Below are 13639 nucleotides of genomic sequence, written 5' to 3'. Positions count from 1 at the left end.
AAAAAAATCACTTTCTTCCTGAAAAAAAAAGATATACATGCACCCCAATGTTCAGCGCAGCACTAGTTACAATAGCCAGACCATGAAAGCAACCAAAATACCCATCAACAGTACAACGTAATACTACTCAGCCATAAAAACGAATGAAATAATGCCATTTGCTGTGACATGGATGGACTTAGAGATTGTCATACTGAGTGAAGTAAGTCAGACAGAGAACAACAAATATCATATGATATCGCTTATATGTGGAATCTAAAAGAAGGGTACAAATGAACTCATTTACAAAACAGAAATAGAGTCACAGATGTAGAAAAGAAACTTATGGTTACTGGGGGGGGAATGTGGGGGGAGGGATAAATTGGAAACTGGATTGACATATACACGTTACTGTATATAAAATAGATAACTAATAAGAACCTACTGTATAGCACAGGGAACTCTACTCAATACTCTGTAATGACCTATATGGGAAAAGAATCTAAAAAAGAGTGGATATATGTATATATATAACTGATTCACTTTGCTGTACAGCAGAAACTAACACAACATTGTAAATCAAACATACTCCAAAAAAATTAATTTAAAAAATTTAAAAAAAAGGAATAGACAATAAACATCCAGTATTTGATAAACTCATGGAGAAGCCAAATACTCAAGTTGCCTCTAATTAATTAATTAATTAATGTATTTATTTGCAACTGAGATTAAATTTAAACCACCTCAAATCTAAGGAATGCTGGCAGCTGAGGTTCTGGTAACTTTGTAAACAAGTCCACCATGTGTCAATCTATCTTTTAGCCTTAACAAATTTTGAAGGATTGGTTCACTAAGTTTGTTCACTCCTTTATGAACCTTGTCCAAATAGACTATTTTATGTATTCATTTGGTGACATTATCTGAACATCCCAACATTTTTAAAGAGGCTTCTGCTTCCTGGTGGCTGAGTAAACTTCATTTAGAACATACAGATATATTTAGGGATATGCCTAATGGCATATGGTTTAGATAATGTATATACACTGGCTTAGACAATTTCATTTGGCATTGAGAAATTCCAGCACCTGTCTTCCCAGAGAAACTACCAACTTATAAAACTGGAAACCTGGTTGGAGTTATTAACCCAAAGCACTTAGGGTTTTACAACTAGCACATAACATTTTTAAAGATTAGTTCTAACAATATTCAGGAGTCTACAGTACTTATCAAAAAATGATATATTTCTAGTTCTTATGAAACACTCAGGTTCACCTTCTCACCTACAGACCTCATCATAAAGCACAGCATGTGTCTTGTAGATATTACTGCTTTGTGTATGTGTGATCAAAGGTTATTGCACTCTATCCTATAGATATTCATATGGAAAACTATACTTCTTTCCTCGATGATGATCCTTGTAACTTTGTTTAGATGATTATGTCAGCTCTTTCCTCTTAATTTTTACCTCATTCTCTATACAATTATTTGGCTCTGGGCAAGGAAAATGAGGCTTCTGAGTGCTTAACAATTTAGTAGAGATGGACATGTAAAAATTGCACATCCTATTTGGTTAACTGCACCCTTACTTACCTTTTAACTTTTTTCAGTTCTCATTCTCTAGTAGGGAAGCATGGTTTGTAATAGCAATCAGATTTAGCCCTTTATTTCTATTCTGGCTCCCACTACTCTGGATTATTTGCAAGACCACAACAATCTCCAAACTAAATTCCTTGTCTCAAGTATTTTTGTCCTCTAATCCACTCTTCATACCACTGTCAAATTTATCTCTTTCAAGCACCACTTACAATTTGTAATCCTTTTTGTCCACGTACCTACAAAGGTACCCTGCTGTTTACTGGATCAAATCCAAACTCATCATTTGACAGCTCAAACCCCATAATCTAATACAACACTCCCTCTCACTAGCCAGTGATACTGACCTTCAGTTCTGGTTAGGTCACATCTCTTCTCAACCCATTCACACTCCCCACAAAAGTCATGACACATTTATATGATTCAGCTATTAATTTATATTGTAAAATGAATATTACGTTAATATAACAAAAAATTCAAGACAAAACTGCCCACAAGCTCATAGCAATCAGATATGTTCACTTGTCTTTTCTTCACATAATAACAACAGCAAATAATGATATAGTATTTATCATGTGTCTGCCATATTCTAATAGCTTTAAAAATATGATCTGTATAACCAGCATCTGTAACAAGCATCTATTCTGATTGGTTGCTGCTTGTGCCACACTACTTGTTAAATATAGTGACTATCATCCTTGGTAACAGGAGTGGTCAGAGAAAGCTTTTATCTGTGCTGAATTAAGGGAGGGAGTACTGAAAAGTGTTTCAAGCAAAGGAAGTGATATGCTATGGGTCATCAGCGTCTAAGAAAACATAGGAAATTGAAAGTAGGCCGGGGCACCTGGAGTGAAAAGGGAGTAGGAGATTGAGAACAGATGCTAGAAAGGCATGCTCCAGAAAGATCATTATGGACCTTGAAAATCATTAAAGCAAAGAAGAAACTAAAGTAGAGAAATGATATGTTCAGATTAGTATTTTAGAAATTTACTCTGTCAGCAATGTGGGGAATATATTTAAGAGGTTAGGTTGTAGGTAGAATTACTTGTGTGGGGGAACTCTTTTCTGTCTCTGTCACATTTGTCTATCTCAGGTTCTATTCTGTGAACAGTATTGAGGTTTTTTTTTGCTTTTTTTTTTTTGCTTTTGTATTGAGTTTTAAACTTCTTTCTCACATGAAAGTGGGATACAGCATTTTACCTCTTCTCCCAAAAACTGTCTGTCAGTACAACAGGAATGCCCATGTCTGTCCTGTATCCACATAACTCTCTAGATCAATTGTTTCTAAGGACTTGCTGTGAAACAAAATAGAAACCAAAGACTTTCTTTTGGCTTACAATGTCCTCTATGATCTTTTCTCTGCCCAAGTCCATGAACTGATCTCGTATCATTCTCACCTTCACTCACCATGGTCCAGCCACACTGGCTTTGTTTTATTATTTGAATAAATGAAGGACTTGGTGTTAGTTGTTTACTTCTGCCTAGAATGTACCAACAACCTTCCATTCTTTATCTCCAATGCTACTACAGCTAGATCTTTTTTCTTCATATCTCAGCTTAGATATCACCTCAAAGAGGCCTTTCCTAGCCACTAAATCTGAAGAAACCAAAGAGTGTTCAGCCTATGTTTTCCTCTAGTTTTATGGTTTCCAGCCTTACATTTAGAATTTTAATCAATTTTGAGTTTATTGTTGTATATGGCATTAGAGAATGTTCTAATTTCATTCTTTTACATGTAGCTATCCAGTTTTCCCAGCACCACTTATTGAAAAGACTGTATTTTTTCCATTGTATATTCTTGCCTCCTTTGTCATAGATTAATTGACCATGGGAGCATGGGTTTATTTCTGGGCTGTCTATTCTGTTCTACTGATCTACGTGTCTGTTTCTGTGCCAGTACCACACTGTTTTAATTACTGTAGCTTTGTAGTATAGTCTGAAGTCAGGGAGCATGATTCCTCCAATTCTGTTCTAATTTCTTAAGATAATTTTCTTGTTCCCGATCTTAGAGAAAATGCTTTCAGCTTTTCACTGTTGAGTATAATGTTATCTGTGAGTTTGTCATATTTGACCTTTGTTGTGTTGAAGTATGTTCACTCTATGCCCACTTTCTGGAGAGATTTTAATTATGAATAGATTTGAATTTTGTCAAAAGCTTTTCCTGCATCTATTGAAATGATCCTATGATTTTTATTCTTCAATTTGTTAATGTGATATATCACATTAATTGATTTGTGGATATTGAAAAATGCTTGCATCCCTGGGATAAAGCCCACTTGATCATGGTGTATGATCATTTGCTGACAGTCTTTGACATAAATTATAGCAATATTTTTGAATTTATCTTCTAAAAAAAGGAAATAAAAGCAAAAGTAAACAAATGGAAACTAATTAATCATAAAATCTTTTGCACAGCAAAGGAATATATCAACAAAATAAAAAGATAACCTGCCGAATGGGAGAAAATATTTGCAAGTAATGTGACTGATAAGGGGTTAATAACCAAAATATATGAACAGTGCATATAACTCAACATCAAAAGAACAAACAACCTGACTAATAATAAGAAGAAGACCTGAATAAATATATTTGTAAAGAGAACATGAAGATGTTCAACAGGCAGATGAAAATATGCTCAACATCATTAATCATCAGGGAAATGCAAATCAAAACCACAATGAGATATCATCTCACACCTGCCAGAATGGCTATCATCAAAAAGAACACAAATAACAAATGTTGGAGAATATGTGGAGAAAAGGGAACATTTGTACACTGTTGCTGGGAATGAAAGTTGGTGTAACCACTGTGTAAAACAGTACAGAGGTTTCTCAAAAAATTATAAATAGAACTGCCATATTACCCAGCAATCACACTCCTTGGTTTATGTCTGAAAGAAACAAAAACACTAATTTGAACCCCTCTCTTCCTCGGAACTCCCTATGGGGGTAGAAGCCATCTTCTACTCAGCATCATGGCTGCTCTCAGATCCCTCGTGAAGCCCAGGATCATCAAAAGGAGGACCAAGAAGTTCATCCAGCACCAGTCAGACTGATATATCAAAATAAAGTGGAACCGACAGAAACCCAGAGGCATTGACAACAGGGTGTGAAGGAGATTCAAGGGCCAGATCTTGATGCTCAACATCAGTTACGGGAGCAACAAGAAAACAAACACATTCTGCCCAGCAGCTTCTGGAAGTTCCTGGTCCACAGCATCAAGGAGCATGAAGTGCTGCTGATGTGCAACAAATCTTACTGTGCTGAAATTATTCACAATATCTTATCCAAGAACCACAAAACCATTGCAGAAAGAGCACCCCAGCTGTCCATCAGAGTCACCAATGACAATACCAGGCTGGACAGTGAAGAAAATGAATAGACAGCTCATGGTGCACATTGTGTTTGTGTTAATAAAACCACAAAACTCGAAAAAAAACACTAATTTGAAAAGATACGTGAATCCCAATGTTCAGAGTAGCATTATTCACAGTTGCTAAGATATGGAAGCCACCTAAGTGTGTTCTTTTATTCTTTTTTTAACATCTTTATTGGAGTATAATTGCCTTAAGCTGTTGTGTTAGTTTCCACAATATAACAAAGGGAATCAGCTATACGTATACATATATCCACATATCCACTCCCTCTTGCATCTCCCTCCTACCCTCCCTATCCCACCCCTATAAGTGGTCACAAAGGATGGAGCTGATCCCCCTGTTCTATGCAGCTGCTTCCCACTAGCTATCTATTTTGCATTTGCTAGTGTATATATGTCAATGCCACTCTCTCACTTCCTCCCAAATTATCCATTCTTCTCGCTGTATGCTCAAGTCCATTCTCTACATATACGTCTTTATTCCTGTCCTGCCTGCCCCTAGGTTCTTCAGAAACATTTTTTTTTTAGATTCTGTATATATCTGTTAGCATACAGTATTTGTTTTTCTCCTTCTGACTTACTTCACTCCATATGACAGTCTCTAGGTCCATCCACCTCACTACAAATAACTCAATTTTGTTTCTTTTTATGGCTAAGTAATATTCCACTGTACATATGTGCCACATATTTTTAACCATGCATCTGTTGATGGACACTTCTGTTGCTTCCATGTCCCGGCTATTGTAAATAGAGCCGCAATGAACATTGTGGCACATGACTCTTTTTGAATTACGGTTTTCTCAGAGTATATGCCCAGTAGTGGGATTGCTTGGTCATATGATAGTTCTGTTTTTAACTTTTTAAGGAACCTGCAGACTGTTCTCCATAGTGGCTGTATAAATATATATTCCAACAAACAGTGCAAGAGGATACCATTTTCTCCACACTGTCTCCAGCATTTATTGTTTGTAGACTTTTTAATGATGGCCATTCTTACTAGTGTGAGGTGATAACTCATTGTAGTTTTGATTTGCATTCTCTACTGATTAGTGATGCTGACCATGCTTTAATGTGTTTGTTGTCAATCTGTATATTTTCTTTGAAGAAATTTCTATTTAGGTCTTTGGCCCGTTTTTGGATTAGGTTGTTTGTGTTTTTGATATTGAGGTGCATGTGCTGCTTGTATGTTTTGGAGATTAATCCTTTGTCAGTTGCTTCATTTGCAAATATGTTCTCTCATTCTGAGGGTTGTCTTTTTATCTTGTTTATGGTTTACTTTGTGTGGAAAAGCTTAAAAGTTTCATTAGGTCCAATTGGTTTATTTTTGTTTTCATTTCCCTTTCTTTACGAGGTGGGTCAAAAAGGATCTTGCTGTGATTTATGTCAAAGAGTGTTCTGGCTATGTTTTCCTCTAAGACGTTTATAGTGTCTGGTCTTACATTTAGGTCTTTGATCCATTTTGAGTTTATTTTTGTGTATGGTGTTAAGGAGTGTTCTAATTTCATTCTTTTACATGTAGCTGTCCAGTTTTCAAAGCACCAATTATTGAAGAGGCTGTCTGAACTCCATTGTATATTCTTGCCTCCTTTATCAATTATAAGGTGACCATATGTGTGTGGGTTTATCTCTGGACTTCCTATTCTGTTCCATTGATCTATATTTCTGTTTTTGTGCCAGTACCACATTGTCTTGATTACTGAAGCTTAGTAGTATAGTCTGAAGTCAGGGAGCCTGATTCCTCCAACTCCGTTTTTCTTTCTCAAGATTGCTTTGGCTATTTGGGGTCTACTGTGTTTCCATACAAATTTTAAATTTATTTCTTCTAGTTCTGTGAAAAATGCCCTTGGTAGTTTGACAGGGATTGCTTTGTACCTATAGATTGCTTTAGGTAGTATAGTCATTTTCACAATGTTGATTCTTCCAATGCAAGAACATGGTATATTTCTCCATCTGTTTGGATGACATATAATTTATTTAATCAGTTTCTTATAGTTTTCTGCATACAGGTCTTTTGTCTCCTTAGGAAGGTTATGCAATGGTAAATGGGAGTGTTTCCTTTATCTCTTTCAGAATTTTCATCATTACTGTGTAGGAATGTAAGAGATTTCTGTGCATTTATTTTGTATCCTGCTACTTTACCAAATTCATTGATAAGCTCTAGTAGTTTTCTGGTAGCATCTTTAGGTTTCTCTATGTATAGTATCATATCCTCTACAAACAGTGACAGTTTTACTTCTTCTTTTTCAATTTGGATTCCTTTTATTTCCTTTTCTTCTCTGTTTGGTGTGGCTAAAACTTCCAAAACTATGTTGAATAATAGTGGTGAGAGTGGGTAACCTTGCCTTGCTCCTGATCTTAGTGAAAATGGTTTCAGTTTTTCACCATTGAGAAAAATGTTGGCTGTAGCTTTGTCATATGTGGCCATTATTATGTTGATGTAAGTTCCCTCTATGCCTACTTTCTGAGGGTTTTTATCATAATTTAGTGTTGAATGTTGTCAAAAGCTTTTTCTGCATCTACTGAGATTAACATATGTTTTGTATCATTCAGTTTGTTAATATGGTGTATCACATTGATTGATTGGTGTATATTGTAGAATCCTTGCATTCCTGGGTTAGACCCCACTTGATCATGGTGTATGATCCCTTTAATGTGCTGTTGGATTCTGTTTGCTATTATTTTGTTGAGGATTTTGACATCTATGTTTATATGTGATATTGGCCTGTAGCTTTCTTCCTTTGTGACATCTTTGTCTAGTTTCACTATCAGGGTGATGGTGGTCTCGTAGCATGAGTTTGGGAGTGTTCCTCCCTCTGCTGTATTTTAGAAGGTTTTGAGAAGGATAGGTGTTAGCTCTTCTCTAAATTTTTGATAGAATTCTCCTGAGAAGACATCTGGTCCTGGGCTTTTGTTTGTTGGAAGATTTTTAATCACATTTTCAATTTCAGCGCTTGTGATTGGTCTGTTCATATTTTCTATGTCTTCCTGATTCAGTCTCGGAAGGTTGTGCTTTTCTAAGAATTTGCCCTTTTCTTCCAGGTGGTCCATTTTATTGCCGTATAGTTGTTTGTAGTAATCTGCCATGATTCTTTGTAATTCGGCAGTGTCTATTGTTGCTTCTCCTTTTTCATTTCTAATTCTGTTGATCTGAGTCTTCTTCATTTTTTTCTTGATGAGTCTGGCTCATGGTTTATCAAGTTTGTTTATCTTCTCAAAGAACCAGGTTTTAGTTTTATTGATCTTTGTTACTGTATCCTTCATTTCTTTTTCATATATTTCTGATCTAATTTTTATGATTTCTTTCCATCTGCTAACTTTGGGTTTTGTTTGCTCTTCTTTCTCTAATTGCTTAGGTGTAAGGTTAGATTGGTTATTTGAGATTATTCTTGTTTCTTGAGGTAGGATTATATTGCTATAAAATTCCCTCTTAGAACTGCTTTTGCTGAATCCCATAGGGTTTTTTTGTTGTTGTTGTTGTTGTTTGTTTCTTTTTTTTGCAGTACACGGGCCTCTCACTGTTGTGGCCTCTCCTGTTGTGAAGCACAGGCTCCGGACGCGCAGGCTCAGTGGCCATGGCTCACGGGCCTAGCCGCTCTGTGGCATATGGGATCTTCCTGGACCAGGGCACGAACCCGTGTCCCCTGCATCAGCAGGAGGACTCTCAACCACTGCGCCATCAGGGAAGCCCTCCCATAGGTTTTTGATTATCTTGTTTTCATTGTCATTTGTTTCCAGGTATTATTTTATTTCCTCTTTGATCTCTTCAGTAATTTCTTGGTTATTTAATAGTGTATTGTTTAGCATCCATGTGTTTGTATTTTTTACAGTTATATTTCCCATAATTGATATCTACTCTCCTAGTGTTGTGGTCGGAGAAGGTACATGATATGATTTCAATTTTCTTAAACTTACCGAGGCTTGATTTGTGTCCCAAGATGTGATATATCCCAAAGAATGTTCGTGAGCACTTGAAAAGAAAGTGTATTCTCTTGTTTTTGGATGGAATATCCTGTAAATATCAATTACGTCCATCTTGTTCAATGTGTCATTTAAAGGTTGTGTTTCATTATTTATTTTCATTTTGTCCATTGGTGAAAGTGGTGTGTTAAAGTCCCCTACTATGATTGTGTTACTCTCAATTTCCCCTTTTTAGGCTGCTACCATTTGCTTAATGTATTGCGGTGTTCCTTTTTTGGGTGCAGAGATATTTACAATTGTTATATCTGCTTCTTGGATTGATCCCTTGAACATTATGTAGTGTCCTTCTTTGTCTCTTGTTATAGTCTTTATTTTAAAGTCTGTTTTATCTGATATGTGAATTGCTACTCCAGCTTTCTTTTGATTTTCATTTTCATGGAATATCTTTTTTCATCCCCTCAGTTTCAGTCTGTATGTGTCCCTAGGTCTGAAGTAGGTCTTTTATAGACAGCATATATACAGGGTTTTTTTTTTTTTTTTGTATCCATTCAGCAAGTCTATGTCTTTTGATTGGAACATTTCATCCATTTGCATTTAAGGTAATTATCAATATGTTTGTTCCTATTACTATTTTCTTAATTATTTTGCATTTGTTATTGTAGGTCTTTTCCTTTTCTTGTGTTTCCTGCCTAGAGAACTTCCTTTAGCATTTGTTGTAAAGCTGCTTTTGTGGTGCTGAATTCTCTTAGCTTTTGCTTGTCTGTAAATGTTTTAATTTCTCCATCAAATGTGAAGGAGATCTTTGCTGGGTACAGTAATTTTGGTTGTAGGTTTTTCCATTTCATCATTTTAAATAAGTCCTGGAACATCCTTCTGGCTTGCAGTGTTGCTGCTGAAATATCTGCTGTTAACCTTACAGGAATTCCCTTTTATATTATTTGTTGCTTTTCCTTTGCTGCTTTTAATAGTTTTTCTTTGTATTTAATATTTGATAGTTTGATTCATATGTGTCTTGGCATGTTTCTCCTTGGATTTTTCCTGTATGGGACTCTCTGTGCTTCCTGGACTTGACTGACTATTTTCTTTCCCACACTGGGGAATTTTTCAACCATAATCTCTTCAAATGTTTTCTCAGTCCCTTTCTTTTTCTCTTCTTCTTCTTGGACCCTTGTAATTAGAAAGTTAGTGCATTTAATATTGTCCCCAAGGTCTCTGAGACTGTCCTCAGTTCATTTCATTCTTTTTTCTTTATTCTGCTCTGCAGTAGTTATTTCCTCTATTTTATCTTCCAGGTCACTTATCCATCCTTCTGCCTTAGTTATTCTGCTATTGATTCTTTCTAGAGAATTTTAAGTTTCATTTATTATGTTGTTCACCATTGTTTGCTTGCTCTTTAGTTCTTCTAGGTCCTTTTTAAACGTTTCTTATATTTCCTCCATTTTATTTCCAAGAGTTTTGATCATCTTTACTATCATTACTCTGAATTGTTTTTCAGGTAGACTGGTTATTTCCTCTTCATTTGGTCTGGTGTGTTTTTATTTTGCTCCTTCATGTGCTGCATATTTCTCTGTCTTCTCATTTATCTTAACTTATTGTGTTTGTGGTCTCCTTTACACAAGCTGCAGGTTAGTAGTTCCCATTGTTTTTGATGTCTGCCCCCAGTGGATAAGGTTGGTTCAGAGGGATGTGTAAGCTTCCTGTTGGAGGAGGCTGGTGCCTGTGTTCTGGAGGATGAGGCTTGATTTTTTCTTTCTTGTAAGCAGGGCTGCGTCCAGTGGTGTGTTTTGGGGTGTCTCTGAACTTATTATGGTTTTAGGTAGCCTGTCTGCTTATGGGTGGGGTTGTGTTCCTTTCTTGCTAGTTGTTTGGTATGGGGTTTCCAGCACTGAAGCTTGCTGACTGTTGAGTGGAGCTGGTCTTAGCATTGAGACGGAGGTCTCTGGGAGAACCATTCCTGATTGATATTACCTGTGGCCAGAAGGTCTCTGGTGATCCAATGTCCTGAACTTGGCTCTCCCACCTCAGAGGCTCAGGCCTGGCACTGAGTCAGCACACCAAGATCCCATCAGCCACACGGCTCAGAAGAAAAGAGAGATAAAAAAAGAAAGAAAACATAAATAAAATAAAATAAATTTATTAAAATAAATTTTAAAATATTATTAAATTAAAAAATTAAAAAGTAATAAATAAAAAAGAAGAGAGCAACCAACCCAATAAAGAAATCCAACAATGATAACAAACACTAAAACCTATGCTAAGATAAACATAAAAATCAGAATCTATTCAGTGGCAGGCAGCAAACCCCAAGTCTACAGTTGCTCCTAAATTCCACTGCCTCAGCTTGGGATGATTCGTTGTTTATTCAGGTATTCCACCAATGCAGGGTACATCAAATTGACTGTGGGGATTTAATCCACTTCTCCTGAGGCTGCACAGAGAAATTTCCCTTTCTCTTCCCTGTTCGCACAGCTCCCGGGGTTCAGCTTTGGATCTGGCCATGCCGCAGCATGTAGGTCACCCTGTGGTGTCTGTTCTTTGCCCAGACAGGAGAGGGTTGAAGGAGCCGCTGATTAGGGAGCTCTAGCTCACTCAGGCTGGGGGCACGGATGGGTATGGAATCCAGGGTGAGCCTGAGGTGGCGGAAGCCATCATGACATTGCAACTGCCTGAAGCATGCCATGTATTCTTGAGGGGATTTTGTCCCTTTTTCCCAGGACCCTGGCAGTGGTGGGCTGCAGAGGCTCCTGGGAGGGGTGGTGTGGATAGTGACCTATGCTTGCACACAGGATTATTTGTGGCTGCAACAGCAGCTTTAACATTTCATGCCTGTCTCTGTAGTCTACACTGACAGCTGTGTATCGCGCTGGGCTCTGAAACTCGTTTAGGTGGTGTTCTGAATCTTTCCTCATGCACCCCCAAACAATGGTCTCTTGACTCTTTGGAATTTCCGGACTTTTTCCCGGGTTCCCTGCAGTCTAGCTGTGGTGTGCTAGGCCCCCTCAGGCTGTCTTCATGCAGCCAACCCCAGTCCTTTCCCTCTGGTCTGACCTTCGAAGCCTGAGATTCAGCTCCAGGCCCCCACCCACCCTGGTGGGAGAGCAGGGAAGCCTCTCAGGCTGGTGAGTGCTGGTTGGTACCAATCCTCTGTGTGGGAATCTCTCCACTTTGCCCTCTGCACCTCTGTTGCTGCACTCTCCTCCTTTGCTCCAAAGCTTTCTCCCCACCCACCCCTCGTTTCCACAAGTGAAGGGGATTCTTAGTGCGTGGAAACTTTTCCTCTTTCACAGCTTCCTCTCAGCAGTGCAGTTCCATCCCTATTTTTTGTCTCTGTTTTTTTTTTTCTTTTTCCCTACTCAGGTATGTGTGGATTTTCTTGCCTTTTGGGAAGTATGAAGTTTTCTGCCAGCATTCAGTTGGTGTTCTGTATGAGTTGTTCCACATGTAGATGTATTTTTGATGTACTTGTGAGGAGAAGGGAATCTCCACGTCTTACTCATCTGCCATCTTGAAGATCCTCAGTGTGTTCTTTTATATCTGTGTGTGCTCCTATCTTAGAAAAGTATTTTCTTTATTAAATTCTTCCTTTTACAATTAATGGCAATGTATTTGATCATTACATACTTATTTTATTCAACTCTTTATGTGTTGCATTATTCGTGGAATGGCTCTATTTAGGAAGCTTATATGAGGAAGGGAATAAAAAGATGTTCTAAACTGTCAGATATTCTCCTAATGTCAAAAGGCTATTATGAGAGTGTGATTTTTTTAGACTCAGGAAACTAGAATCAGGACAGGTGGAGTCTTTATTTTTTCCCTGACCAACTGATAGTTAATTTCTTCTAAATGTTACAAGTTTACATTAATTCTGATTCAGCCTCATCTCCATAGCTTCTTAAGACTTTATGCTTAATGGAGTCTAAGAAAGCTTCAGCTAGTACCTTTGAACACTTTTTCTGTTGTATCAAACAAGTCATCACTGGTTTTGTATTTCAGGCTATACCACTTACTTGCCAGGTTTTACTGAGCCACAGGCAGTCTGTTTCCTTGTAGCCCCTCAGTTCTATTTGACCACCATTATTTGGGCAGTCTTTCTTTTGTTATGTCATTTGGAGCTTGAGGTATCTCTTAGTACCATTGTAGATAAAGTTTTTCTTTTTCTTCTGTTTCTCACTCTTCTCATTTTTTACAGTGATTTATGAGGAGAAAGAGAGAAAATGCCAAGTTACCTTCACTATTTTTAACTATAAATTTTTCTATAAACCACTCAGATTTTAGAGCATAATGGGAACTGGGTTTAGAGGTGCAGCACTAAAGATGAAATAGTGTTGGGACTCGATAATTTTTTTTGCATTTCTTTGTTTTTCTATTTAACTGTAATTTTCAGTAGTTTCAAATGTTCAGCACATACAGGGGGGAAATGTTTTTGCTACATCAATAAGTTTCTATGCATCAATACCCTCACTTATATAGTGAGGCTGAGTACAGTAATTTAGTAAATTGAAAGGCCTATACATTTCTGCCTTCATGTATACTTCTGAGAATTAAAACACCAGTGTAGTAAGAGTACATAAGAAGGGATGTAGCACAGAGCAAAGCCCAATTGTAAACAGTTATGGGAAGCAGCATATTTGTAGCTTAGTCTCAAATATAGCCTTAGATTAGTGCTCACAAGAGTGAACAGTGTAAAATCATCAAAGGCATATATCCAAGCTGCTTAGAATTTCTTTTTATAAGTATTTTAGTTTAACAGTGTTGTTTAATTTCTTATACCCCT

At 37.2% G+C, this 13639-nt stretch overlaps 1 pseudogene; it reads left to right on the top strand.

Moving 5' to 3' along the window:
- The first annotated feature begins 4546 nt into the window (after positions 1 to 4546).
- Positions 4547 to 4953, top strand: LOC115850887 (large ribosomal subunit protein eL32-like; annotated as a pseudogene).
- Positions 4954 to 13639: the final 8686 nt, after the last annotated feature.

Source organism: Globicephala melas, chromosome X, assembly GCF_963455315.2.
Source record: "Globicephala melas chromosome X, mGloMel1.2, whole genome shotgun sequence".
Classification (NCBI taxonomy): domain Eukaryota; kingdom Metazoa; phylum Chordata; class Mammalia; order Artiodactyla; family Delphinidae; genus Globicephala; species Globicephala melas.
Note: the sequence above shows the minus strand (reverse complement) of the source record. Positions and strands in the feature narration are given on the sequence as shown.